This window comes from Lathyrus oleraceus, chromosome 2, assembly GCF_024323335.1.
Source record: "Lathyrus oleraceus cultivar Zhongwan6 chromosome 2, CAAS_Psat_ZW6_1.0, whole genome shotgun sequence".
Lineage (NCBI taxonomy): Eukaryota > Viridiplantae > Streptophyta > Magnoliopsida > Fabales > Fabaceae > Lathyrus > Lathyrus oleraceus.
Window position 1 is genome coordinate 24,854,865 of NC_066580.1, and position 18,080 is coordinate 24,872,944.

Here is an 18,080-nt window from a genome sequence, read left to right on the forward strand (position 1 = left end):
TGTCAATGATTCTTGGTTGGAAAAGAAGATATTTTCTTCTTCTGTTTTTTAAAATTCATAACCTAGGCCAAGTAAAGAAAAGACTAAAAAGTTATAGTTACAATTAGAGGAACAAGTTGTTAATCTTATTCGTTTTAAATCACATGATCATCAGATTAATTCACATCATTCTAATTTTTTTTTGGTCATAGAATTATTTTAAGACTAACTTTTAATTTTGAGAGGTAATAATCATTACTTAAATTAGGAATTAAGTTTGATGTGTTTGTCTTTACATATAAGATACACTAATTGATAAGAGTTAGGTTATTTTTCTCTGTAAAATTATGAGTGTCTTTTCTTCTTGTGATTCTCCCCTTATATAGTGATTTTGACTCATCTTATAGGAATGTTCAATTGATGTCATTTAATGTGATTTATCTTGCTCTAAATAATTATTGATAATCATGATTGATTACCCAGATTCGCGTATCTAATATCTTAATTAGTCATGAATGTTCCTTCAATCATATGAGTCAGGATTGACTCGCTAAAACTGGATTATTGAAATCGGCCAAATATTTCATCCAGCTTATTTAGACCATTTAACTGTGGGAGAGTTTGTTGGAGTTGGTTGAAGATATACATATTAAAAAATTCTTGTATCACTTAGTTTTGTAAAAAAAAAAAAAGGAATTCAAAGCTATATAATTGATTCAAGTTCTTCATTATAAGATGCATCATTCAAAATCGCTTTAAGCTTGTATTCGACTATTTTGTTCTCTTATACTCTTGTGTTAAAGTATTGTGATATGTAGTTAAATATTTGTTTTGAGGGTGTGTGTGTATTGGGGGCCTGAGGTGATTGAGGATAAATTATGTGTTGTAATAATTTTCACTAAATATTATTTTCTAGATGTCATTTGATAATGATTGTGGTTTTTCTTCGGTTTTGGAGTTTTCACGTTATATATTTGTGTTGTGATTCTATTTTTTTTTTCTCTATGCCGGTTTTTCCTAACAACTGGTATTAGAGTTTTTGGTTTGATTCTGGTATAGGAGTTTTTTTGTATACTTTGTGGTTGTAGTTTTGTCTGATCTTCCCCATCATAAAAGAATGGTGATGTTGTGAAAGAGTTATTGAGTTATAGTCAAAAGTGCTGCTATGCAGTTTGGGCTAAAGAAAATTGATGGAAGAATTGTTTTTGACTTGTGGAAAGTTCAATTCAAATATGTGTTGATACAATCAAGATTATATAATGTGTTGGTTAGTGGTTAGTACATATTGATTGACATTGATGCAATGTGTACTATAAGATTATGTCGGTGGTTGAAGAACTTCCTGTCAACATGGAAGTTGCACAATAAATTTTCAACCTGATTTTTGACATATGAAACTCTTCGAGTGGTTTAGATTCTAGTGGAATATATTCTTCATGATAGAGTATATGATTGTCGATGATGACAATGTGAAATTCTTGGAGTTGTTTAGTATATGATAGAGTATATAATACATTGTTTACTCTTTGGTTAGATTATTGATTTGATATTTATTGTGTTGTGTATTGGTTAATATGTTCTGTGTATATTTCAATCGATAAGCATGCTCACTCTATATGCAAACTTTCTTCTACCACGCAAACAATCTTCCACTTTTCAAACTGATAAAACCTTTTTCAAAACAATTTTTTTCAATTGGTCATTTTAATTGAGAGGTTTATTCAACCTCCCCACCCCCCCTCTCTCTAAACTGTTGTATTATCCATAATCTCGTTCAATAATTTACCTCAGAGTTGGTCTTTTGATCATGTCTAAGCGACTTAAAAGTTTGAGAATATGGGTGACATGATCCAAAGGGAGTGCATAGTAGAGCACCAATTTTCAAAGTAAAAAAATTATGTTTATTGGAAAGAAAATATATATGTATACTTAATGTCTTTATGCAAACATCTACATCTATGGGTAGAAATCACTAACGAACCTTTTATTCCCAGAAAAAAAGAAGATAATTTTATTACACTCTCAAAATATTAACGAGACGACGAAACCAAAAAGGCATCATATGATTTGAAGGCGAGAAATATACCTATCTATGTGTTAAGTGTTAAAGTATATTAATCTATTTCATATCATAAGAGTGCACAAACAATGTGGAATTCTCTTTAAGTCCTTTACGAGGGAACTAGAGACGATAAGGATTCTAGGATCAATATGTTGACAGAGGAGTATGAATTTTTCTGTATGGAACCCGATGAAACCTTGGAATCCATGCAGACTAGTTTTCTCCATTTAATCAACAAGTTAGACAGTTTGGAAAAGTCATTTTCTAACAAAGATTGTGCTAACAATATTTTAAGATCTATATGCAAGGAATTCCAACCAAAGGTTACAACCATCAAAGAATCAAATGATCTTAATAATTTGAATATCACAAAACTATTTGGAAAGCTGGAAGAACATGAGAATGAACTGAAACGGCTTACTGCAAGCGAAGTAAGCTCGGAAAAGAAAGTTAAGGTCAAAGAAGAGAAGCAATATATTTCCTTGAATGCTTCATTGTCAAAGATAAAGAAAGTAAAGGATTTTAGTGATAGTTCTAATAAAGACTCTTCCAAATAAAAAGAGATAAGGTTATTTACTAAGCGCTATAATCAATATATGAAGAATATAAGCTGAAGTATTCTGGATTTTTTTGTGGATAAAGTTTAAGAAGTCTCGTCTGTACAAAAAGAAACATAAGAGAAAGGAAGAATATGTCATATGCTTTGAATGCAGAAAGTCATGTCATTACCAAAAAAATGTGTTTGAGTCTCAACAAGCGCCATAAGAAAAAAGGATAAGGACTCACTACTACGTAAAATTCATTTCACAACGGTTGAAAAAGGGATACCACCATGTCAGACCAACCGTTGTGACGTAAGGGGTGATTGTATGTATGCTGTTTTTCATAACGGTCGTGTAACCATGATTATAAGCTATGTGGCGCGCTATCTATCACAACGGTTACTTCAAATAATCGTTGCGATATTATTTAATGCATAACATTTAACAACGGATGTTCTAAACAACCGTTGTGATATATACATTGATTTTATTATAAATCATGTGGAATGCTTATTTCGCCAATGCTCACTAAACATATAATATTTCAATATGACCTAGAACATTGTAATATGACAAATTAAGTTATATTAGAAGAACAAGTTACATGCTCAATGCTAAACAAGAATTCTTTAACTCCTTATCCACATTTTTTTCTTTAACAGTGAGAACTTGGTTTAACGCTCCTAGTTCTTCAACCCCCTTTTACTTCAACTCTAGTTTATTTTGCAAATATTATTTACTTTTCAAACAAAATTAGAGGTGGAGAAAAAGGCGGTTGAAGAACTAGATAGACATATTTTTGGTATTTTGGTTTGTAAACAAAATAAAATAAAATATGATATAATCAAAATGTGCTTGGTGATCTCTCTCAATGCAAGCCCAATGAATGAGGGGTAAAGAGGATACCAATGTGTGATCCCATAGCCAATGCAAATGATGAAATAGCATGAGGGATCTTAGGGTCAAAATTGAGGTCTTACACTTGGTACATCCATAATCTTTTCATTTGATCATTTATCTGGTCATTGTCATTCTTGTTTGGTCCACTCACATTAGTCATTGGTCTTTGGTCATTCAAGTTCACCACACTTTCAAAGTCTTGATGATCTATCCATTGATATTTGGTTCATTCAATCATTCATGGCACATTCAAGTTTGCTAGGTCATGCTTCTTATATTTGGTTCATTGGATTTCTACACTATTCATTAGTCCATTCAATTCAAGTATTATACAATTCATTATTTTCAACCAAGTCCACAATTCATATCAATTCAATTTCATTCAATGTCAATACAAGTTCAATAAAAATATCATTTTCATTCACAATTCCATCACTTAATTACAAGGATGCCCATGTTCATACAAAAACTTACAATTTCGCCAAAATTTGCTACAGTTGATTTTTAGTCAACAATTGACTTTTTGGTCAACTAATTGACCAAAGTCAATTGACCCTCCCTTGACTCCCTAAGATCTATTTCCATCCATCTTACCTTGATTCATTACCAAAAACCTTGTTTTCCTTGAATTTCTTCATGACCAAACAACTTGGTCCATGTCAAGGTCAGACCACTAAATGGACCAGCCAGATCGCCAAACCAGCTAGGCTACAGACCACCAGATGGACCTTGCAGCAGACCATCACCCATGAAGCAACCACCATGTCAAACCTTGCCATCGAGTAAGCTTGCACCAAAAACCATCACCAAATGTCATACCACTCATGTCTACACCATCAAAAACCCAACAACCATGCATACCAAGTCATGAGCCAAGAGCCATCAAATGATCAAACACCTTACCTGCAAGCCAAGACATGTTGCACCAAGCCTTGAACCAGCCAAACATCCTGCACAATCACAAGCATTGCATCAGTATAAGCAACAAACCCATTGTCTGCCATAAACCTTGCATCAATCCAACACAAGCCCTACAAACAATAGAGCTGGAACAATTCAAGCAAACAACATACCAAATTCAACATTGTAATATAAAACCAGTTGGACAACATTCCACAATGGTTATAATGCAACATATAAACCAGACAAACTAATAAGCCAAGCATAAAAATCATTCAACACTAGTTCCTGCACTGCAAAATGTACTAGCCAAGCAAATTCACAACAAGCAATTACAATCAAGCAAGCTACATCAATTCACAACTATCACTAACTAATATTTCCACCTCATCATCACTAACTGTAACTAACTAGCATTTGCCAACTGGAACTACATTAGAGTTAACAACAAACTCACAACAAAATTATAACCACTTTGCCTCGATTTCATGAATTTTCAGTTACAAACTTCTGCAACTGAATTCTCAAATCCCAAGGTCCTAACAACTTATAAATATAATTCATCATCATTCAATCATTATCTAAGTAACAACCATTTTTACAAGAACTGAATCACTCACATTCAATCTCACTCTCAAATCAGAAATTCATCATCCTCACAAATCTCTCTCAAACCTCTCATCTCATAATTCTCATTGATCTCTCTCAAACCTTTCATTTCATAATTTCACTCTCGAGAATCCACTTATCTTACTCACAAATTCAAGAGTTTATAAAGAAGAAGGTTTCAAAGCAGAGGAGATAAAGAAGCAGGCAAAGACTTACCTGGAGCGCGTTTTCCGGTCATCTTCTCCGACGAGGTAACTTTCAAATCTCCATATTTTCTTCAATTATTTGTTACCATCATGTAGACCTAGCCCAAAGGAATCAAAGCCCTTAAGGTCTTGGGGCTTGATTCCTCATACGTGCCATTTAATTTATCTCTGAAACTCTAGGGTTCGTGATCTGTTCTTCTTCAATTTGAACTCATCCCTGAGAATCTCTAAAATCCATTGTCATATTCATGATCAGTGTGTTATTACGCTTTAGTTAATGATATTATTTTAGGTTTTGGGCACCACCATTGTCGGAGGCAACCTCCGGCACGGTGGTTCACAACCTGAGTTGTTTAAGCATCTTATTTTTTCCTTTGGCATGTGTTTTTAAATGTTTGAATTGAATTCATTTTAATTTGGTTGCTGAATGCCATAATTGCAATGCTTGTTTTCAAAATGGGTCTGGTTTGCATGGGCTTTTTGCCATTTTTCTGCATGCTACACCTGGCAATATGAGTGGGCCTTTCACTTTGGGCTTATGCACCATCCATTGATTGCACCCTATTATTGTGATTCTGACCTCCCTGTTTTATGCATTTCAACATGATTTTTTGCCATCATTTTTACCATATTTTCCCATTTATTTTGACATATTTTTTACCATGAAAATCTTGATTAGTTTGACATTGTTGATGTTAATTTTCATTAGAGATTTTGATGAAGTATTAATCATGTTATCACTTTGTATGACTAAATTTTCAATTGTGGATTGTGGTCCATTTTTACATGATTGATGTAATTGCCATGTTAATTGCCTTGTTATTATCATGTTGGACATGTTTAGATTAGGATAAAATGTGATTTGGTTTGATAATCATTAATTCCTCTTTGTTAATTTGATCCATTCAAGTATGCCATGTTTAGATAAATTTTGAACCTTAGGTTAATTCCATTTATTTGTCCATTGGTTTGTGCTTATCTTGTAAATTGAAAATTTCATTTCAATTTGATTTATGTATGCTTTGTGTATGTCATTTACTTCACCATGATCATGTGATTCATCATTGATAATTATCCATATTGATTCATTTCCCATTGATTTTTAAATGCTTTGAATATGTTTACATTTGATGTACATTTTCTATTCAACTTTGACTCCATACTAACTCCACTTACCTTGGGTGTTTACATGACCATTTGATCTTCGAGTTCAATCCAAGTTATATTCTTATTATCATCATTGCTCATCATTTTCCTTGTATTGGTTGTTTACATGTGAGGACACCATGACACTTGATTGTTTTAGGCATGATACTTTGGTTGTAACTTGTATGGTTTCCATTCCCTTTCCTCTAACATGCCATTCAAATTAAATTTATCCTAACATCAGTTCACTAATTCTAACTATGATATTTCACTCTAACATAAAAATAACATCCTTCTTCTAACCAACATCCAAAAACTTCAAGTTAACTCTAACATATTTCCTCTTTTGATATAACTAACTAACTTCCATTCAACTCTTAACTACACTGACAGATTGCTAACAGACTTAGCATCCTAAACTAACTTCTTCATAAATTTCACTAACCAAAATGCCCACTCTAACATCCCTAACATACCTACCCAAACTCTGACCAATTCAGTTAGAAACTCTCCTTTATATAACCCTCAATCACTCTTCAATTGAGGATCTTCAATCTCATTCAACAAACTCACTCACTGAAAATCACTCTCTCAGAATTCTGATATCTCTAAGAATTCTCTCTGAATTCTCTCTTTCAATCAAACTCTCTAATCGTCCTCTCTCAATCAATCTCTCTAAATTTTCTCTCCAAAGCATAAGTATAGAGCTACAACCACAATACAACCTACATACTAGGACGCGAAAGAAGAATAAGAAACATGCAAAAAAGGTTAAGGATTGAGTAGGTTACCTGGATACATATTCTTTGATCTTCTTCAACTCCTACAAACTCCGGGACCAATCTCTTCCCTGTAGGTAAGCTACTTCTCCATTTTTTTCTTTATTCTCTATGAATTTGTTACCGCCATGTAGGTTGTAGCCTTCAGTTAGGGGAAATCAATGCCCCAAGGTGGCGTGGCTTGATTCTCCTTCATCTTCATTTAATTCCAGTTTCAAGATATTAGGGTTCTTTGTGTATGTGTTTCAATTTGGGAGATTTATAGATAGCTAGGTGAAACAAGCATGAGAAGTGGAAAGAAGAAGGTAAGAGGAACAAATTAATTGTTATTTAGAGGGATTATGAGTTGCTCTGCCGCCTCCGGCGTGGCGAGCGGATTTTCGGTGGTGGCACGATTAAGAGAGAGGGGGAAAGGTTAGTCAGGTTGAAACAAAGTGGTGTGAGGTAACGTTTCTGAAGTCCCACATCCTTTGCCACCTTTTTGCATGTTGGGCCAAGTACACTGAGCCCAAACGGCTTTGCTATCCACACGCCTTTTGCCTGTGCACCTCCCTCATGTGATGAGTACAACAATGGTACTCTTTGGGCTTGCCGAAGCAAGGCCCGATGCCTTTTGCTTAATACACAACCCCTTCAGTCCATGCACCTTCCTACTACTTTGATATTAATTTTTATTTTAATTATTTCTTATTGATTTTCCTTCTATTTTTTCAATTTCTTTTCTTTACACATTTAATAAATTCATGATATACATTTACTACACTTTAGAAATTCTTGGAAAAGGTAATAAAAATAACACATGTTAGTTTTAATTAGGATACAATTAGAATTAGTCCTTAGAATTTTTATTTAATTGTCAATTTAATTTCATCATACATTAGGGTTGTTATAAATTCCTTGATGACCATAATTTGTTAATAAAATGAAGTATGTATGCTTATAATGTTTGTAGCTTGATCTTTGTCCCTTGATTAGTTGATCAAGTTCTTCCTTTATTAATTAATTACAATTGGTTGGACCTTGTCTTAGACTTGTCTTGAATAACTTATCTGGTTCCCCTCTCTAGTCAAGTGATCATAAGTCCCTTAATCACTTGATTGGATTAGACCTCTGTAATCACTATGCACTGGATCTCAAGTCAAACTCAGGGTCAAGACTGCATATAAATCCTTGAAGACTTTGTACATTAAGACAGGATCATTGTTTCATCATTCAACAAAAAAAAGATTATTCTTTCAACACTTGTTAGTTATGATACGAATTATGTGCCACGATCCTTAAGCAATGGAGAAGAATGAGATAGATTTTCCCTATCCTTGTTCTGAGTATCTTTGAGTATGGGGCATAGGCCCAAGTTATTCAAAGTATTCGCCTCCATTCATAGACTTTAGTATGATTAAAGTCAGATGAATGTCAAGTCTTCTTCCCTACAGGCAACAAACACACTCCAACACCTCAATACCTCAATAATCTTCATCAATGATATTCACCTATGCATCATACTGTTTGGTTTAAACACCGCTTCTTCCTCTTGGTTTAAACACCACTTTTATTTTTGTTTGGTTTAAACACCACTTTTTAGGTTTAAACACCACTTTCTTTTCTTGTTTGGTTTTAACACCACTTTTATCTTCCTTGGTTTAAACACCACTTTATATCAATTCTATCCGGTTTAAGCACCCCTTTATGTCACTTCTATTTCCCGTTAGGTTTAAACACCACTTTCTGTTACTTTTATTTCCCCCTTTGATTTAAACATCATTTTTATTACTTTCTATCACTTCTATTTCCCCTTAGTTTAAACGCCGCTTCCATTTCCTATTCGGTTTAAACACCATTTTTTTCTGCTCTTTGTTTCAACACCGCATGTATATTTCCATTCTTGGTTTAAACACCACTTTTATTTCCCTTTTGGTTTAAACACCATTTTTATTCGCCCTTTGGTTTAAACACCACTTTTATTCTTGTTCTTGGTTTAAACACCACTTTCTATTTCTTTTATTTTTGTCTGGTTTAAACACCACCTTTATCACTTCTTTAGTTTAAATACCACTGTCCGGTTTAAACACCATTTCACAAATCTTCCACCCTTCATTCACAAACTCTTTTATAACCCTAAAATTAACCAACACATATGTATTTTCTATCACGAACTATGGAGCTCTGATTTTCTCATTGCACAATGAGAATATGTAAGCACGGGGGTTTGAATCCTTGGTGAGCACACTAATTAATAAACTTATTTGTCTCCTTTTTATCATTCGCAAGTAACCTTTAGATAGTAACACTCATTTACATAAAGAACAATCAAAATGGTTCCCGTTGAGTACAACGAATGTGAGGGATGCTAATACTTTCCCCCTGCATAACCGACTTCCTTACTTGTTTCTCTTCCCATTGGGTTTTATTGATATTTTCCATTTCCTTCAGGAATAAATAAAGTTTGGTGGCGACTCTGTTGTATCTTCGAGCGTGCAATGCGCTCAGGTATTTTTCACGGCGCGACAATAAATAGTAATACATAAATAGATTTTGAAACATAAACTATTGTGAAGACGAAACTGCAAGGTGGCAATTTGCTAAGTTTTGATGCAACAAAGGTAACCCTTTGAAGAAGACGAGTTCGTTGTATAACTTTCAGGTTTCCATATGAGAGACACGAGTGACAGAAATGTTAAGGTTTTGTTTTGATAGAGACGAGTGAAAGAGATGTTAGGGTTTTGTTTTGGGAGAGACGATTATTATGTACTGAAGCGAGAGACAATTTCGCTTATATATAAATATGTAACACCTTTCACCACAGTTGATAATACGAACCATAATGAAATGATTTCACCTTACACGACGGTTAATTATCAAAATCGTGGCGATACACAAGGTTAAACCATTATGTCACAATAAATGGAAAATTATTGGTGTTGGGATTCAAACCCTTTCACTCTAGGTACATTTCATTATGGTTGTTAACTATGATCGTTGTGAAATATATTTTAGTAAATACCAAAAAAATGCCCAAAAAATAGTTATTACCACAATTAGCAGGAAATTCATTGTAATATTGCGTTACAAAAGGTCTAGTTTATAATAGTGACTCCTACAAGACGAAGGACAAACATGTTAAAGGTCATATGAAATATATCGCTTGGGAAGAAAAATATGAGAGCTCCTTTTCATCTTCGAGTTCAATCTAAGATGATGAATGTGCAAATTTGTGTTCAATGGCACACAAGGAAATTGAAGACTCATAAGTATATAGTTTTGATCCGAAATTTAAACCTTCTTACAAATAATTATCAAAAGCATTTAGTAAAATGCATGCAGAAACATTAAGTGCTTTTAATAAAATTTCTCTCCACGAAAAGCTTATTTCAAAACTTGAAAAAGAGATTAATGATATTAGTAGAGCTTTAGATTCCTTAAAGGAAGAGCAAGCATCTCTAATTGATGGGCATTTAAATGTTTATGATACTTTAGTTGAAAAGGTAGTAAAAATGGATTGTGTTACTTTTCTAATTTTGAAACTTGAAAATGAAAAACTTAAGTGACAATTAGCGTAAAATATTTCTCCATCTACTTTTGGTTCTACTTCTCCAATGGAAAAGGGGTCGATTTTAAGGGGGAAAATTATTTTGCTGGAGAAAATAGAAAGAGTACTACATATAAAGCAACATGTTATTATTATGGTGATAAATGCCACATTGGGCCTCTTTTCCACATTGGGAATGTCTGTCAAAGTTCCTAATGATACCATGGCTAGGATACCTAAGTGATCTTTAACTAACCCTCTAGGAAACACTAGTTAAGTATCTAAATTTCCAGTTTGATTTTTTGTAGGAACATCTTACCTCCATAAAAAAGTTGTGGTTCCTAGATAGTGGATGCTCAAGACACGTGACGAAAGACGCTTTGATGTTTATCAAGTTCAATCACAAAGAAAGTTGTCATGTCACTTATGATGATAACACAAATGGTAAAATATTAAGAGAATATATTGTGGGAAATCCTTCCACAATTACCATAAAAGGCATTTTTTTTTGTTAAAGGGCTTAAACACAATTTACTTAGTGTTAGTCAATCATGTGACAAAGGGGTATTTTATTGTTTTCAAAACCTTGAGTTGCTTAATTGAATATAAGGCAAGTAAAAGTCATGTGTTTAAGGGTTATATGGTTAATAATATCTATTTGCTTGACTTGGATGATGTGTCAACCTATGGTACTAAATATTTAGTCACTAAGAATGAAGATTCTTGGCTATGGCATAGACGTTTAGAACATGTACATTTCCACTTAATAAATAAGATAACACCTAAGAATTTAGTTGCTGGTCTACAAAAAATAAAATTTTCTAAATATAAACTTTGTAATTCTTTCAAAAATGGGAAAGAAAATGAGGGTGTATTTTAAATCGAAAAAGATTGTTTCAACTTCAAAACCTCTCAAACTTCTCCATCTATACTTGTTTAGCACTTCGAGGATAAGAAGTTTAGGCAATAACTATTAAAGAGTTTGTAATTATGGACAAAATTTTATGGAACCATGTTTTTCAAGGTGTTCAAATAAGTGATCAAAGCTAAAGATGATTATCCTTGTTTATATTTTATAATGTGTTTTTTATGATGACAACTTAAAAATAAACTTGTATGATAACTTATAGGATTTTTTGAGTCGATCAAGTATGATAAGCAGTTATAGACGTAAGTAGATGGATTAGGGTTTGGTGATCATTTTAAACTTCCCCTAATGATGGCATCCAACTTGAAGATACATAAAACATTGTCTCCAAGAAAATTAAAGAAACTATTTATACGATTGGCTTACTTGGAAAGTCTTGAAGTCTTAAAGTGTGAAAGTGAAAGCTCGCCTGGTCGCGTCTGAGTGAATTGTATTTTGCAAAAACACAAGTTTTTTTAAAGTTATACAAATAAGTCACGCACACAAACACATACACAAAAAAAACAAAAAAAAAAGAAGTGTTTAAGCCTCTATTTCTTAAATAAAGCATCCCTAAAATGTTTGGGAGTTGTTCCAGCTGAATCTGGAACTTTTAAAATATTTCTATACAAGTTTTTAAAATTGTCCAATCGAATGCCACTTATACCTAATTGATTGGGTTAGTGCAAAATTTCTTTGTAAGCGATTAGAAAAACATCTTAATGAAGGGTGACATCTCTGTATCCTTTATTTCCTTTTTGAGTTTTTGTAATCGATTAAATTTAGGGCTTCTAATCGATTGGACAAGAAGCCAATTGATTGGCACATTAAAAAATTTCCCACGCATCTTTCCTTTTTTGTGTCAACCTCACACCTATAAATAAATTCCTCTCCCTTCACATTTTCATATTCAGAAACATGAGTCTCCTATTTCACTCCTCATTGTCTCTCTCAAAAAATATTTCATACTTTCTCCCACTTTAATTTAGTTTTAGTGCTTAGATAAAGTATTTGTGTTTGGTGAGGAAATTTGTATTTTGGAAAGGGAATTATTGTAAATTCAACAAAGAGTGTTTTTTGCTTGGTTGAATAATGTATCCTTAAGGGAGTGTTTATTTGGGTTCATAAACTAAACCCATTAAAAGCTTTATTTTGGGAATTAGGTTATTAAGTCATTGTTTTGGTTCGTAAGCTCAGGCCATGTAAAGGCTTACTTTTGTTCGAGATTAGCCCAATTTAAAATCTCAATTTGGTTTCTGGTTATCCTGGATAAAACTTCGATTCGGTTCATAATCTCAACCCAATTTATAAGCTTGCTTTGGTTCGATATACGCGTGGTTTAAAATCTCATTTTGCTTTTGTGGTCAGCCTGGTCAAAACCTCAGTTTGGTTCATGAGTTCAGCCCGGTTAAAAGCTTTACTTGGTTCGAGATAAGTCCGTAGAAAATTTCAGTTTAGCTTAGAGACTAACCGCTTCAAGTTTCTGTTTAGAAATAAGGCTTTCCACTTCAATATGATTTTTGGAAGGAACAATAATCGCTTCTCTCCACAAGTTTATGTTTGGAAGGAAGATTAGCCGCTTCTCTCCATTATTCGTTGTTTGGTTGGAAGTTAGCCTAAAACTTCATTTTTTCCTTGTATGAGTTTGAGAGTTTAACCTACTAAAAGCTCTTAAGCATTACTAGATTCTCTTAAGAATAAATCTTTGGGAGAAGATTAGGTCACTTTGTTTCAATTGAACCTCTATAATTCTTAGTGTCATTTCTCTTACCCTTAACTCTTTATATTCCGCATATTTACTTTTCGCTGCTATTTCAAAAAGAATTTTTAAAAATGGTTTTAAACTATGAAAACAAAAATAAAACATTTTCAAACTATCATTTTTGTGAAACCCATAATCCACACCCATTTAATGTGTGAAGTCACATGTCCAACAGGTGGTATCAGAGCCTAACTTTTATTCAAAGACTAATAGTCTCAGGAGGAAGATGACTTTCAACACCTTTTCTAACAAGTGATATTCCCTAAACACACATCCACTATTTAGTGATGATAGGTTTGAACAATGGAAAATGAGTTTTAAATTTTTTATTCAAAGCATTAATTTAGAATTGTGGGAAACAATAATGAACAGTTTGTTTATCCCTACTCACCACATAAATGGAAAAGTAGTAGATATACCTGATTTTCACTGGACCTTAAAGGAAAAAAGAATACTTGAAATTGATTTCAAAACTAAGAATTTTCCAGTAATGTCTTTATATGATAGTAATCTTCTTTATGTTTATAATTGAAAATCTGCCAAGGAAATATGGGATACTCTTAAAATGATATACAAAGTTTCTCTGAGTATTAAACAAGAGAAGACGAACATACAAGACAAAGAAGATGGATGTTTTATTCATAAATGATTTTCCAAATTTAGAATGTTAAAAATTATATTGGAACATTTGTTACTAACAAATATCTAAGAGTTAAAAATTGGAAATCTAAATCTAATCCAATCCTTAAATCAATAAATGAGAGTGTTTGTGAATTTTAGGAAAAATAAAAGAAGAATGAAATCATAGAAAAGTTGAATTAGCTAGTTCAATTACTTAAAGATGAAGTCATAAGCTCGAAAACTGAAAAATCCTCATCAACTTCATCAAACTACTATCAAATAACTCATATGGTTTCCTTCAAAAAGAACATACTCAGTAGTTGAATAATCTTTGGAGGATTCGATATAAAATGAAGGAACTTCCTCGGTGAGAGGATGTGAAGAAGAAAATCGTCCAGTGAAATCTTCGAAAGAAATGAAAACAAAGCCTCCACAAAGGGGTATAATATGAAGAAGAAGATCGTCCAACGGAATCTTCAAAAGAAGAGAAAACAAAGCATCCATAAATAAAGAAGAGTCAACCTCAGGGAGAACCATATCATAAAACTCTTCCAACAAAGAATATGAAGTCTTCTTGAAAGTATCTTACGAGGAAGATGACTATGAGGTAACAAAGTCGTCTTACAAAAAATTATTTAAAATAAGTGATAAGTTAATATAAGTAAATGACAAGATTAACAAAACGTAACTTACACCTTAATGAGTATCTAGAGTTTCTTGAAAAAAGTAATAAAGCACTTAAGTTAGAATTGGTTAATATTAGAAATTCAGTAGTAACATGTGAGACTTGTGTCTCGTTGAAAAGGAAGTGACATGTTTGCATTAAATCCTAAGTAATTTCACTAAGGGGAGAGAAAATTTTGACTTAATATTACAAGTCAAATTTCTTCCTTAAATAAAAATGGACTAAGTTTTAAACTCGATAGAGCACCTTGTAAAGGATCAAATAGGAAGAAATCAAACTGACATATTTAAAAGTCTTGTCATTGTAATAAATTGGTCACTTAGAGCATTTCCATTTCAACAAATTCAAAAGGTATAAATATAGTAATGCAAAACTTTCTAGAGCAACTAATACACCTGAACCCAATAAAATTTGGGCACCGAAGGTAAAACCCTAATATGTTTTGTAGGGTTGCTTTGCAACTATTATGAATCCTTATAGCATATTAAATGAAGTTGCGCAAACGAAAAAGTATACTCTAAAGTATATATTGGTTTAAAGCTTATGATCCAAGAATGATCGATGATGGTGTATCAATGGTGGTGATTAAAGAAATAATTTTTATTGAGAATGATCTGAGCATCTCTGATCAATGACCATCTAACCTCGTAGTAGGCTGAGTAGATACATATATGGTGGAGATATCTATCTTGTTGTTTAACCAACTCCAGTATCCAATAATTTATAGAGAATGACACACCATAGTATGTTGGTGTTCCCTTAAAATAGGGATGCTTTATCAATGTTTATTGATAACTGAGTCTTGCATAGATAAGAGGTGCAAATAAACTAGGTAGGGGTGCAAAAGAGAAAGCAAAAGCAAATCTAGCACAAGGCCCAAAATCACAAATGTTGAAAATATACTAACCAATCTATTGACATCATGACATAATCAATTTAATGCCCGATAAGTGGTTGAGAGATGTAAGGACTCTCCACAATGGATAAGTCCCAAAATTTAAAGTTTTCAATGGACCGTGACTGTAAATAGAGGTAAGTTCACACTCTTTTCTCAACTCATCATACCCCTATTGTGAACTACATTAGAAACCCCATAATCCATCTCATTATCTCATCACCGCCTCCAAATGTCACTAAAGAGAAACCCATCATCTTAAGCCTATCCATCTTTTTTCTCTGAAAACTTTTCTACTCAAGAATAAGAGAATAATTTAAATCGGTAATTTGCCGAAAGAGGATTGTACACCTCTCGTTACTTGGATGAGTGTAGCGGTAAATTCATGACCATTAAGCTATGGATAAACTTGACGTCAATAAAACCAGAGTCGCCACCGCGCTTTTATTATTTCCAAAGGAAATGGGAAAAGTACGAACAAAACCCAAAGATAAGAAGTTTTCAAATCAAAACTAATAAAATGCCAGAGATTATAGGTAAGGGGGTTGGTTACACAGAGGGAAAGTGTTAGCACCCAAAGTATCCTAGGTACTCCTAGGGAGCCCTTTTTTATGTGTGTATGTGTTTTGGTATAAAAGATGTTTGACAAAAAAATAGAGTGTGGGGATGAGAAAATAATTCATTAATTATATTTTTGTGTTTGACAAGACCTTCAGACTTGTGCCTACGTACCAACATAAAAATGAGGGATCAAAACCTCGTAGTTCGTGGTATCACTTTCAAAATGGGTGGATTGCTTTTAATCAAAAGTTAAATTTAAAAGAGGCATAAAAGGCCCAAAAGAGTCTGAATGAGTGTTAGTTCTTTTTGTCTTTTGAAATTTTAAGTTAATATGATTAGATTTATTTACAAGTTTGATTTAAGAAAAGAGTTTTAAAAATCAATCGCATAAGGCCGAAGTTTCTAATTTAAAACATGTCCAAGTTTGAAATAACAAGCAAAGAAGGTTTTAAAAAGGAGGGTGAGATTTGAAATTTAAGAAGTGGGAGGAGATGAAGAGACTAATCTTAAGCATAAAATTAAAAGTTAAGAGTTGAAAAGATCTAACTAATGGGATGCAATCCAACAGACAAGAATGTCATATAGAAAACCCACTTTCCCTTTGGACTTTGAATCAAGCAATAATCAGCAAGAAATTAGCAATATCAAGAGAAATGTATCAAATAAAGATGGCCACATCCAAGCAAGCAATTGCACAACTAACAACCTTCTTTACTTCCTCATGTATCAGATGACATAACCATTGACTTTGCTCAGAATAAGATATTAAACACATGTTCAATGTAACAGTTGCATCAAGATCATGTAGCAGATGAAATCAAATGAATCCCAAAACTTGCATCAGATGAAAGCTTAAATCTCAATAACTTAGTCTCATAAATGTTGGCATTGGCCAAGTCCTTTTGCATATGGAATGTTGTCTAATTCTAAGTCCAAAAGCTCAGATCAAATCCAACAGTCCACACAAACACTTTTTAGGGTTTTTGTTGTTTATTAAGTATTTTAAGCTCCTAAGACCATAAACATAAACAAGATACACAAACAAGTATATAAAATCACAATATATGGCTCAAATGAGCAAAGTGAAAATGACATAAACATAAACAAATTAAATGATATGTAAATGACAATTGAAATGGTAAATGACTTAAATTTAAATTGTATAAAGTAAATGACTTGAAAGATAAAAGCAATGTTAATACAAGTTAGTCAAATGTTGGTTGATTAGATGTTAGTGGTGTTTTGCTTTTCAATGGATTAAGTCATTCTTTGAAGAACACTCAACCCTCTATTCACAAGCATGGATCCTTGAACCAAGACATCTTCCAAAGGAAGGAAAAAAGGCCAAGTTTGTATACAATACCATGAAATGGGGAAGACTTACAATTCCACTTACTAGAATGCTATGCCTTTAGGGTCAAAATTTAGCTTTATGTTAAGCAATTGTAATTGGACTTATGTAGAAGTCACAACTATCTGAGGTCGGTCAATAAAAATTTAGGTGCTAATGCATGTTATAGATATGGTATAATGAACCAATCTCCTAAAACACACCACACACAAAAAGAAAACAAGATGAAATGATGAACCTATCACATCCATACTTGTCTTGGTTCATCTAACATAGAGTTATTGATGAACCAATTAGCCTTAGGATGTTGAGATGTCATTGGTCAATGAAAGGGATGGGAAAAAATGGGATTGAAGATGAAGAGGGGGGAGATGAGATAAACACAAATTGGTCATGGGAGGAATTTTATCAAATTAAAATCATACATTCATTTTGGGAGATGAAATGTATATTTCATCAATCCCCTAAATCCAATGATTTTAACTTAACAAAAGTCAAATCAATCTTGACCAAGGCCCAAACACATTGTCAAACATCACAAGTCAATAAAAATGGCTCAACATAATTTCTATGCAATTAATCAATTAAAAATCAAATTTAAAATGAATTAAGTTTAAATTTAAATTAGCCAAAACCTAAAACCTCTTCA

The 18,080-nt window shown here is 32.9% G+C and overlaps 1 long non-coding RNA gene across 1 annotated transcript; it reads right to left on the reverse strand.

Moving 5' to 3' along the window:
* Window positions 1-3,881: 3,881 nt before the first annotated feature.
* Window positions 3,882-7,574, reverse strand: LOC127117823 (uncharacterized). The gene is made up of 2 exons (XR_007802041.1): window positions 7,136-7,574; window positions 3,882-4,433 (listed from the first exon to the last, which is right to left on the reverse strand). It is a non-coding gene; the product is annotated as an uncharacterized LOC127117823 (long non-coding RNA).
* Window positions 7,575-18,080: the final 10,506 nt, after the last annotated feature.